The sequence below is a fragment of the Scophthalmus maximus genome, chromosome 6 (assembly GCF_022379125.1).
Source record: "Scophthalmus maximus strain ysfricsl-2021 chromosome 6, ASM2237912v1, whole genome shotgun sequence".
Lineage (NCBI taxonomy): Eukaryota > Metazoa > Chordata > Actinopteri > Pleuronectiformes > Scophthalmidae > Scophthalmus > Scophthalmus maximus.
The window spans coordinates 14,195,266-14,208,124 of record NC_061520.1 but is presented as its reverse complement, the minus strand read 5'-3'; the positions used below and the strand labels follow the sequence as shown (position 1 = coordinate 14,208,124).

General features: G+C 39.4%; 1 protein-coding gene across 37 annotated transcripts in view; it reads left to right on the top strand.

Moving 5' to 3' along the window:
* The window catches only part of eefsec (eukaryotic elongation factor, selenocysteine-tRNA-specific), a 69,877-nt gene that overhangs the window by 18,331 nt on the left and 38,687 nt on the right, over nucleotides 1-12,859 (top strand). For 10 of the 37 annotated variants that reach the window (XR_004793540.2, XR_004793541.2, XR_007030916.1 and 7 more), the window contains exons 7-8: nucleotides 1,446-1,580; nucleotides 2,899-3,666. The gene's annotated coding sequence lies outside the window, so the exon portion shown is untranslated. Of the gene's footprint in view, nucleotides 1-1,445; nucleotides 1,581-2,898; nucleotides 3,930-12,859 lie in introns of those variants that run through there. The other 27 variants (XR_004793568.2, XR_004793561.2, XR_004793551.2 and 24 more) reach the window with 9 other exon arrangements.

The following is a 12,859-nucleotide window of genomic DNA, read 5'->3' as shown; positions in this document are numbered from 1 at the left end:
GGCATATGTAGAGTGGAGAGTTCATGTTTATTATATCTTAATTCACAGTGACTGTCATTTTTAATATTTGAAATGACAGTTATACAATTTTGCACCACTTGGATTCATCATTCATCAAAACATAATTTATACTTTGTTTTACTGGCGGTGATGCTTTGCAGTGACATCATCCATATTGCGTTATATGATATTTGTTGCATGGGGTTGGTGCGCTCACTCTCTTTTGTTCTAAGTTTATTTCACTTGTCCCTGATCATTGTAATGTTACCACAGGAAAGTGGAAGGAAAGCTACTTCTCAAAGTTCACATTTCAAATATGTTTTAATTGTTTTATGCAGCTTTCATTTATTTTTCTAATAATCCCTCGAGGCAGCTGGAAGACTGTTTACCGTCTTTGATTTACAGTCCTGTAGCTTTCACTCCGAGCGTTAATTAACCTTCAAATGGAGAAATTATAGCAAGCACACAAGCCCACGTGCACGCTTGACAACCACACTCACACACACAAGCATGAACACACAGAAACCCGACAAGAGAGTTTTTTTCTGCTTTACATCTGAGATCTACTTCTTACGTCTCTCTCACACACACACACACACACACACACACACATATACCAGACTTTAAACATGCAAGTCGACATTTATTCTCTCTTTCTCCTACTCGTTCCTTTTGTGCACAAAAGTCTGACTCAATCTCTGTCTCCGGATTCTTTGAACTTCTGTCAGCGCAGAAATAACATTTCAGGTTCAAAGACAACAGATATCTGTTTTCTGCTAAGAACCAGTTAATCTCCCTGCCTTTCACTCTGTTTGTCTCTCTGCTCAGCTCTTTTTCCTCCTATATGTGTTCTTTGTGGGGGTTTTTTGTGTTCACTTTGTACATAGCTGGTAAGACATTCTATTATTTTGATATAGGCTCTCATTAGCTGTTCAGTTTAATTAAAAGGGCTCATTCATATGAAAATGGCCGGCTGATAGCGATTTCCTTCCTTAGCAACAATCGCTAACCTTGCACAGCAACTCTTAATTAGAAACCGGCTTGACTGACATCTTCACACATGCATGCATTAGCATTCTGTAAAACAATACTACACCTTTCGCTTGTGTGAAACCAGGAATCACATCTAATTTTGAACCATCGATGAAAATATATTAGTTATGAAATGCTCTATCGCTCTTACTCTTGTTTTTATGGACAGTATATCATCTGTAAAAACTATATGGCATAGTACACTCTTTCTCTTCTCGCCCTCTTCCTTTCTCTTCTGCTCTCGCCTCATGTTGTCAGAGCTCTGATAGATTAATTCATGCGGTGTTTACTGTTCCGAAAAGATTCCCATCAGGCCTTTCTCCCTGCTTTTTTTATTCTGTCCCTTGCCGCTCTTTTCACAGCTTCATTGCTGCATATTAATCGTCAGGTGTGTGTACATAACGTCATTGCAGGGAGGCACTCAGTGGCGGCGAGACGATGGAGGAGCAGAGACCATTGGAGGGTGACATGCTGAATGGCAAATACAGTGACTGATAAAGCAGAAAGAGCAGACCTTTGACACGAGTTGCGATCCAGACAGCGAGGAGGTGAGTGATCGCACAGCAACGATGAAGGGTGATGAAAAGACGAGGCCTTGTTTATGCAGATGATCAATAGAGAAGCGCCAAAACAAACTCAAGTAAATCTACCGCCTCTCACGGCAAAACAAAATCTAAAGAAAGGACATTTTCTGTTCTGGTTCTACAGAAAAAAATATCCCTTTATTCCTGATGTCACCTCTGCATTTTGAAGCATAGCAAATGTCCTGTTTTTTATATTACAACACAACATAAGACATATCAGTGCTCTACCAATTTTTTTTTAACTGTATACAAATTCAATTTGAATAACAACAAAAAGAATAATAACTCATGGTCTACTTGCATTTTGGTGTGAGATGGCGTAATTTCTCTCGTCACAGAGAGTGATAAAAAAAATATTTAGGAAAAAATATTAAGTTAATATAGCAAATATTACTAAACTGCTAAATTGTCCAAAGTGATTTTATCTTATTGTAGCTGGACAATGTTTTATAACATGCTAAGTAACAAGAAATTGCAGTACAGAAAGCTTGGAACATGAAAGAGTGATACTTTTGTATAGTTTTTCCAAAATTACTAATTTAACTCAAAATAACTCATTTGTTTTATTTCTGTTTTCGAAACTTTTTAAATTTTTTTTTACTAACAGATGGTACTGTTTCTACCTATCTACAAGTTTTGTATGTTTCAATACATTCATTGTGTATTATCTCATAGTTAATTTCGCCCTGACACACAAACAAACAAACATGAGCAAGCATACAAAGAACTCATCATGAATTCAGCCTGTTTGGGCCAGTAGCTTCACCTGCCCTGCTACCAGCATGTCCGACTGTCTGTCTGCTGTCTGGAGAGGAGGCCCAGACTGAAAAATGTGATTAGACATACTGCTGGCTCTTATTGAGTGTGTGTGCGTGGATGGGAAGATTTAATGGAGGGACGGGGGGGGGTTGAGGGGTTGTCTCTTTACTGAGGTCAGGCCCAAGGCTTAAGGGTAGTGTCCTACGGAAATGAGCCATTAAAATCGAAGATTTATTTATTTTGCCCCTTTTCCTTTTCCTTCTCTGCATTTGGCATGGAGGCGAAGAAGTCAGGCAGACTGTTTGGGAAATGGGGGGGCCCATATGTGAGTTAAATTTCATAAATGGAAACGCTGCTCCGATTATTATGACTGTATTATTTAATCAGCAGTATCTGGAAGGGGCTTGAGTGTCTTGAATGCTTCCGATTTGCCCAGACAGTAGTTTGAGCGTGTAACTGGATCTCTTCTTGTCCCATGCACACTTTTTATACTGGCCTTCTCTTTTCTGTTGTACTTTTCCAGCTTCCAGCACTTTTCTGCAGTTTTGTCTTCTTCGTTTTGAAAAAATAAGTCCCAGCCATACAAGTACAGACTGGTGTCACCCAGATAGAGGGCGATAACACAGATGTGAGGGATGTGGTTGAAGTTACGGATGACGACGCGTTGCTTTATCCGCCAGCACGCGACCGGGACTGGTGTGCAGAGCAGACCTTTGATGCGAGTTGCGATCCAGACAGCGAGGAGGTGAGCGATCGCACAGCAACGATGAAGGGTGATGAAAAGACGAGGCCTTGTTTACACACAGATGAGCAACAGAGAAGCGCCAAAACAAACTCAGACCACAACAAGTAAATCTACCGCCTCTCACAACAAATCAAAACTGGACTTTTTTCTGTTAAACCATAACTTGTTAAGCCTTTTAAAGATTGTGTATACACACGCACACCACATGATTGAGTCACATCATTAATTAATCGCCATTTTTTTGTGTTAGTTGCTGAATCACAAGTCATTTATCAAGAATGTAAAGCAAGACATTCACCATCTCAAGATTCTTGATTTTAGCAGATGGAAACCACATCTTGGTTCACTTAATTTTCTTCCCTTTGTTAATCTTTTCTTTCTTCTTCATCCTAATGAACCAAAACTGCTTTTAAACACGAATGTGGTTGCTCTCTTCCTCTCATCTTCCTCCTTCTCTCAGTGGAAGCGTTCCTCAGCTCTCCCTCCTCCTCTTCTCTTGGATTGCCTCACGTTTAGGTTACACTTTATTTGGATCTCAACTATCAGGTGACTATTTTCTGGATTCCTTCTGACTCTAGCAACCCTAAGGCAAAACCTGAGAGTTTTTACACACTAATCAAGCTAAGTCTGACAAAGTTAAGTGGTCATCATGCATCTATACTTATATAGATGATATAAAAATCCCTGTCCACACTGAAATGTGTGTGGATGACAAGTTAAATCAAACAGTATATTGTTTGATATGTACAGATCCTCATATCCAGTCACTACCAGTGGTTCTCACTAAGATTGTTATATATGTTTGAAATTTGTTAATAAAACTGGCAACTGGAACTTCCTCTTCCAGGAACTCACCCGAACTCTGCTTTTTTACAAATCTTTGTTGCATATTACAACGCATATGGCGGAAACTCCCAGTTGCAGCTTTGTTTAAGGTACAACAACATGTGAAACATGGATTTGCAGGGTCTTACACTGCCAGAAGTGACTGGCTTAGTCACTTGTTATTACTTATTCACTCATTGGTAGGATTTATACTCTTTCAAGCTCATCTGGACGGGGATATTTTCCGTTTTAAAATGCTGTTTTGTAACGAAAACGTAGCAGTATGAATGTAGCCTCATAAACGAAAAATCCTGGTGTGGTTTGTCTTGTCTTTGTAGGTTTCAGCAAGTCTACAGGTACGTCCCAAACTTTACAGACAACACAACAACTTTGACGAAACAGAATTTTCTCTTTCAATCTACCCAGTCTCTCTCTCTCTCTCCGTCCCATTCTACAGCCCAAACACTGCCATATTAATTCTCACCCCTTTGTCTGTCTTTCCTCTTGCGTCCCTCGCTCTGTCGTTAGTCTCGTACTTGTGTTATTGATGCTGTCACCCGAGACTCCGTTCAGTCTCCTCCGCTCTGTTCAGTTACTGTGTAGAATGGATGGTTTCCCCCCCTGAGGGTTTTTACATTTCCTTTTTTTGTATAAATATGAATGAGGCCGTGTGCAATTTTATTAATTAGAACATAGTAAAAAAAAAAAAAGTGATTTTACTAAATTCTGCTGCTTGTGAAAACACTGCGGGCAAGGTATGGACTGACTGTGCAGCCGACTGTTCACATATAAGTATGTATGCTCATAATTGCTAACACAGGAGAAGCGGACACATGTTGACATTTACAATCAGGTTTTCTGCTTTGATCCATTGGTCCAGGCCTCCAGGCTTTGAAAACATTTCAGTATCTCACTCTTTGCTCTGACCATATGGTTATAGTCGTTTGTCTAAGTGTTATATTGAAGCTTAATGACATAACTCCCACCTGGAGAAGCAGGCTTTGAACAGCCATTATTAAGCCTGCTGCAGAGATAAGGCAGCCATTAGCCAGGCTTGATCATTTCATGGCTACTGCAACAATAAGAGTGACAGCCCTTTAACGTTCACTGTGCCCAGTGAGACGCACTGCTTTTCCTTTTTTTAGGAATGTCTGGAGGGATGTTGTGGAGGGTATTGTGTGTGGGTCAGAGGCCGTTTTAAATAAGCAATAAGTGTTAAATCTGCCTGACATCTTCAGTATCCATTACTGCAAAGAGCATGCTGGGGAGGAGACAGAGACGAACAAGTGGGAGTGAAACTGGTAGACGGAGGGGATGAGATCAATAAAAGCCGAATGGAGGATTGATTCAGGCTCTTAGATCTTACAGATTAGTGGCTCGATCGGAGACAAATATGGAGCTTTATTCATGTGACCTTAGCAGTGACGGCCTGAAGTAAGTGGTCATAGAGTAATTACATTCAAACCCCAATATCCCACTGATGCTGGAGATTTGGGGATGACTGGTGAGCTGGATTTTCTCAAAACTTACAGGACAAAAAATGTTTGAATGGCCCAGTTTTTGACAAGGCTGGTTCACTCTTCCACTGATGTTGCTCTGCACTGCAGATTTAACTCTCTGTGGCCAAGTCTTTCCTTTCATTAGTCTGTGAGACAACATGATCTCTGATTTTACGTTAAACTGATCTCTTTTATTGAAATGTGATGTTAATGCAGCCCTTATGAAAAGTACAGGCTTCATGTGGTCTGGATGTTAAAAAAAATGGCAATGAATCTTAGGATGCAATTATCAAACCCTTTTGCCAAACATTTAATTGAGTTTAACCATAAACTTTATTAAAAACAACTATGAAAACTAAAAAGTAAACAAAAATACACCCTAATGTATAGAACTTCAATGAGGAAAATGTTTTTTTTGTAAAGGTAAATACAAATCTTTTTCATAGCGGCAAACATAAACTCAGATATCGCTATATCTGTGAAAGACTCATATCGGCTGATGACATTGGTCAATCCATATACTGTATCAGTCGAGCTCTAATCATAACCCCAAACGACCAAGATGATCTTGTCAACAATAGATTGATATTGATGGTTTTCAATGTGCCAAACATTTAAATTCTGTATTGCACCAGCAATACGTTAAGCAAAGGTCATGCTGTTTTGTTTGTTTGTTTGTTTTGTTTCTAATTTGGAATGAAATTTGAATACTCTTCACTACTTGTTTAGGAAAAGAAAAAGTATATTGTGCATATTTTTTGTAGCTTTGGACAAAAGCGTCTAATCTTCAAGCCTGTTTCTGGGTTTCTCCCATGGCAGTAGGTGACTGACATTTGAGGATGACCCTTTGTGCTTTTTGTCTTCCATTTGGAAACTAGTTTGGCTAGCTCGCCACTGTAAACACGGATTTCCACTAGATTCCAACTACTACTTTTCATGGACGTTATTTCAACCTGGTTCTACCGTTACATTCCTTTGAGATTGCTTTTAGCAATGAAAAGTGCTCTATAAATGAAATTTATTATTATTATTATTATTATTGCTCGATCAGTGGTTTATTCATGATACATTTCCTTTTTTTTGCATATATGTGGTCTTTCTTTTGAATGCTGCCTGGATGCTGTTTTTGTACTGTTGTCGCGTGCGTCATGTGTAATTAATGTAGCTGACGGGTTGTTTATGATTGGCAGGTGAAGTGTCTGTTGCCCACACTGAAACGGCGGTGAGAGATATGACAATAAACAACACTTACAGCTAGAATTAGCACCAGGAACCCCCGTACACAATACTTCTGTGTGCGGATGGCCATTTTAAATTAGATGAATAAATTTAGAGGCTTAATTATTTTTGGCGCTTTGAGCTATTAGGCTCCTCTATGGAAAAATGAGGGATGAGATGAGAGAAAGGGGATGGGATATGTGATCCCCAGGAGACAAATGCAGATGTTGTTGCTTAAAAATCTCTCTTTTCTTTCACTATACTTCCCTCGCCTTCAGTCCATGATTGGCATAACTTTATTTCACTCACCCATCATTAGATAACAAACAAAATAAACTCAATTAATCTTATTTCTCCCCCTTAATTCTTTATTTCTAGAAGACTCCATCCAGCACACACAGATATGTATGACTAGCTCTGCCTCGGGTTTTATAATCCTAATAGTTGATCGTAACAGTCTTCATCAGTGTGTGGAGTCATTAACCAGTGCCTGACAGTTTCTCCACTTTCTGCCCCACACATGGTGTTTTTGGCCAAGTGTAATTCAATCAATTCACACTAACTCTCTCCTCCTCCCTTCTTTTCCTGCTGAACTTGCCAGGTCATGTTCTGTGGCTCATATGTTTGATTGAGGCCTCCCTCTTGTGTCTGGGAGAGAGGGGAGGTGGACTCCGCAGGGAGAAACGGCCCGGTCGCATGGGGACTAAACTTCCCTGAGCTAGGAAACAATTACAAGTCCCCCCCCCCCTTCTCATCCTTCTCCTCATTTCTCCTCTATCTATCCACTACTATTCCTTTTCTCTTTCTCGCTTTAACACTCTGTCTCTTCCATCCCAGACCTGGGGCACTATATTCCCCTTTATTTATTTATGTATCAGGAGACGGAAATGGATTCCCACCCAGGGAAGAGGGGTGAGAGAGAGGTGAATTGTGTGTGTGTGTGTGTGTGTGTGTGTGTGTGTGTGTGTGTGTGTGTGTGTGTGTGTGTGGGTGTGTGGGTGGGTGGGTGGGTGGGTGGGTGGGCGGGCGGGCGGGCGGGCGGGCGGGTGTGTTTGTTTGTGCGCATGTGCAGGCATACTGTATATACAGTATGTATTGTGATGTATGAGGTGAGGTACTTTATTTAAGTAAGTATCCTGTAAGGTTTTTGAGCTCCAGTAGCATTTCATCCCTGTTTTGTTTATGTCAAGCAGTTGTATGACGACATACAGTATGTGGGCCATGTGATACACTGACTGTACTGTCACAGTGGCAGCGCTAATGTACAAAAAGAAAATGTAGCAAGTGATAACAAAGGCAGCGAAGAAGGACAATCTAATGTAGCAAGTGTACATGGATGCAAAAAAGTAATATGTAATGTAGTATTTGAAATATAATAGATTACAATTGTTTCATGAGGAAGTAAAAACATTAAGTTAGACCTCAGTTCCTTTTGGTGAGAGACACTTAAAATTGAACTTAACTGGTCATTGTTGCGTGTTCATGGTTGTGTGTTTTGCAACTTGAAAAGCAGACAAAAGCAAACAGGATGTTGCCATGGCAGCAGAGCAACCGTCTTCCTCCTCTCTCCCTTTCTTACTTAGTTTTTGATTTTTGTTTTGTAGTTGTTTTTCTGATTGTGATTTATTTTTTTACAAACACAAACACACACACACACACACACACACACACACAAACACACACACACACACACACACACACACACCCTAAAAGCTGCTTATATGTGAGCACATTTTTGCCAGTTCTAAATTGTTGGTAAAATCTGCTTTTCGTAACAGCTAATTTTCACAGAACTCCACTTTGCATTTTAAAGCAACCCAGATGTACATTACTCCTCAAACTGCAAAGTTTTCTTTTAACAAGGGTGACTTACTGTGCTGTACACGCCTGCATGAACAACCTCTGCCAAAAAGTCTCAGCCACAAAAAATGCAGAACAATCAACTAAAATGGAAAAGACAAAAAAACAGCGAAAAATGAAGCAGGCGTGCCATTAGATGAGAAGTTCTGATTGTGTCGTGCACTTCCCAGCTCCTTCCTGTACTTGACCTTTGCCTGACCTGTGGGGAGAAGTCAAAGTCCTCTGCTCAACCGCTCTGGGCTTGATGTGGAGGAAGACGGGGGTGAGCAGAGGTTCAGAGTGCCAGCTTTGTGCTCGCCCCAGAGCTTACTTTATCACCTCCATCACCACTGCGCGCTGTTGTAATTGCAGCCTGTGATCTCTTCCCGACCAAGCTTTCATTTTCCTCTGACGAGACTTTAGAAGGTCTTTCAAATAGTCTCCTCCACGCTGTTGTCACCCTTCAATCCATTCACGTCAAATACTTAAAAAGAAAACCAAAATGAAGCTAAATAAAAGCATGTGTGATTTATAGTAAATATCACACATAGCAGGTGCCTTGCTTTGTATTTCTTTATTCTCTGGACTGCTGCTCTGTCAAAGTTTGGGGTGTGTGGGGGCATTTGAGAAACTTTGAATATATGAAATGCTTTCCAAAGCTAAAATGCTTTTCTGTCAGTATGGTCTGCATGGAACAGTAGAATACATATGACAAACTCTATGTGATAATAGTGTAAGACTGCGCATGTTTTTGTCGTTGCTCCATCAAAAACATACATCAACATCCTCAAAATTCTTCAATCAAAGTGAAAATCTAAAAATTTTAAATTTTAATTCTCTGCTACCATGTCCTACCACCTGTTTGAGGTTAAGGCCATCAATACTTGCTTTGTGGGACATTTAATCTGATTTAAAGATTAAACACAACCAGTCTGATAAGTTTGGGGTAACACAGTCCAAGTGATTCTTTTCACAAGGTCAGTTTATTGCATTGTGAGAGGGTGGAGACTCTTGTTCATAGTTCATATTTTTGAAACAAAGTTTTGACAGATAGTTGAACGGAAGTGGAAGTAAAAACTTTTGGGAAATTTAAGTTAATAGCTGTGACTAAGGTGATTCAAACTGCACATTTACTTTAAGGAGCATACCAAATGTTTCTTGACATTTTTTAGAATTCTGAAAATATTTAAAACCTCTTCTGTACTAAATTTTACTGAACACTGATTTTAAATTTTTGAATTATAATAGTAATAAAAAAATAACATTTGGGCCTGAGCGCCAACAAGCCTGAGGCCCTATTATAATTGTAGGAATGCTTGTTATTATTATTATTATTATTATTATTATTATTATTATTATTATTATTATTATTATTATTATAAAGACTGGGATCTGGATAGATTAAAATCAAAACCATATGCACCAGCCTGGCAAAAATGTGCATACGCTACGTGTGTGTGTGTGTGTGTGTGTGTGTGTGTGTGTGTGTGTGTGTGTGTGTGTGTGTGTGTGTGTGTGTGTGTGTGTGTGTGTGTGTGTGTGTGTGTGTGTGTGTGTGTGTGTGTGTGTGTGTGTGTGTGTGTGTGTGTGTGTGTGTGTGTGTGTGTGTATTTTGCATGTGGTTTGCATGGCTCTGAGGTCACAGCTCATCACCTGCAGGGCCCGCTCTGCTTTCTTATCTCTCTGTGCCTCTCTGATTGGCCTTTATCTCTCAGCCAGGCTGTGATTGGGAGGTCATAACGCCTCACTGCAGTTTATATAACATAAATAGCCTGATAATGCCCTGAAACCAGAGTTCAGCCCCAACGCACTGATAATACTCAACATTATATCCTCACCCTCGTCCTGTTGGCTCCAGTTCCTCATCCTCACACCCAGTTTGTCATGTTATATAACCTCCACAATGTGTGTGTGTAGTACAGAGAAATTAAAACAAATGTACTGTATATGGTCTTGCTGTGTAATATAGCAGCAAAAGCTGAGAAGAGTTGAGCCCAACTGTGTGACGAATTATTAAAAATATACGCTTGAGGTTTTCCACAGTGGAAACTTTCCATTCCCCTGAACTCGACTATTCTCTCCCTCAGTAACCAGCTCAGACCTTTAGTTTAATGATGTATATCAAACACATCCAGATCTCAATTATCATTCTTAATGAGGGAACGACTCTGGAGGAATCCCTTTTCCATCTGCAACCTTCAAAGATCCTTAAAAGAACATCTGAGGGTCTTTATCGGACAAAGTTTCTTCTTCATTTGAATAATTCTCTAAATCGGCCGGAGGGATATATGAGAGTGTAGAGTGAGGTCCTGAAGTCGTGGAACTGAAATGAGATCTGGGTATTGCAGGGAGGGTGACGTGGTAGCTTATGATATGCATTCAAGTTTAGGGATCTGTATCGTTCTCTCCCCCATTTTTCCACTCCCCTTCTCCTGATCCTTCCACTCTCTGTTTCTCTGGTGTTTGCACTTCAGCCTTCACAAGTGTACTGCTGCGTATGCACTCGCACAGACACATTAACATTACACTAGCCCAGAGGTAAAAAGAGGGTCAGGAGGTGTTGCAGGGGAAGAGAAAACGTCTAAGATATGTGTTTAGGGGGCCTGTATCTCATTACATAGGAGTATGATAGCCATCAGAGTCAGAATAATATTTAGCACATGCTGCCTGCTAATGAAGCAGTAATGTCCACGGACTGGAAATGAGAACCAGCGATGGCTCTCTTTTTCTTTTATCCCCTCATCTTCATGCCCTCTACTTACATAACTGGCTTGTGTTGAATAATTCATCTTCCAATAACCGAATGCTACCTGTTATTTCTGACTTTGTCTCGTTTTGTCTCAAGTCTCAAAAACAGCTGAAAAACCACAAAATAATCTCAAGGGTGAAATGAAATAGTGATATTGCCTTTAGTGTGGCAGCTGCTTTTGATTTGTTAATACATGTGATTTAGTTATGAGTCAAATCGCTGTATGAGTCTATACACTATACTTATTATTTACTAATTTAGAAGAAATTGATTCAATGACTTGATGGTTGCTGATTGAATTTTAGGCCTATGTTCATTATTCCTGTAAAAGTTCATTGATTTTCTATCAACAGAACAAATAAAAGCAAAAAACTTAATTTTTTTAGCTCATGTGCTTTGTGTTAAGGCAATTTATTTTTTGATGTTGAAATGACTTTAAAGTTTGTTGCATTGGGAATGTCCATTTCGAGCTAAAGCAAAAGAGTTTATCCCGAAACAACAACTGTACATCTGTCAAAGGCAATTTAGCTTTATGCAAGAAAATGTGCACAGCCGCCTATTATTCATTACCAGTAAATATTAAGTGTTCAATTAGCCTACAGCAATAAAACTAAAGAGGGTGTTATACTGCTACATGAAATAGAAAAATAGAATAATTTCTAACTGTATTTAAAGTCTGTCAGCACAATGATGAGATATGTGTTTTGAGAATTATTATCAATACTTATGTATTGCTTACCTTTTACCTGTTTTGTAAAACAGATTTCAACACATAAATACCTTTATAAATGAATGCTTGATAGCAACAGGGCACAAAGACTTACACTGAAATAAAACTGTCATTAACTTTTTTAAATGTTAAATGTTCTTTTAAGACTCTTGAACCATGAGACCACACTGATGGTGGATGATTGGTTTATAGTTAAAACATAAATTAGGTTTTATAGTTCCACAGTAAAAGACTCTGACCATATTCTCCTGACCTGATATATATATATATATATATATATATATATATTGTAATGAAGGAAATGGGTCAGATTTGTATTTGTTCTATTACATAATTACAGTAAATGCACATATCAAATAGCAAATAGCTGTGGTTTGCAGTGTCATGTAACATGAGATTGTAAGAATAAAGCGAATTACCTGGTACATTGTTTCGATTCTTCCATGCAAAAGATTTAACTAAACTCTGAAATGCAACTTTTCCTAATTAAGTTAAGACTCTCTTTGTCTATTCATGCACACATACACAGCCATGTGCAGGGTTTTTGCGATTGCTAAAGGGCAAATGTAAATCATCCGAAAGTTAAACCAGAAGAGAAAGCAGATCTGAACCCTGCTTATTTGGTTAATGCCATTAAGTCTGTCTGTGTCATTCACCCGTCACACAACACGTCTTTTGTCCCTCTCTCTTTAACACACGTGCACACACAAAAACACCTGCACAAAAGAAAAAGTGATTGTTTCAACTCTCGCCCCGTGCCCCCTCTATTCTCTCTCTCCAGCCTTCTTCCTTGTCGAAAAGATTTACATGGTCTTTTTTTTTTCTGGCTCTTCTATGCGGAGACTCTCCTCCTCTGTAGACGCCCCCACCTTCCACCCA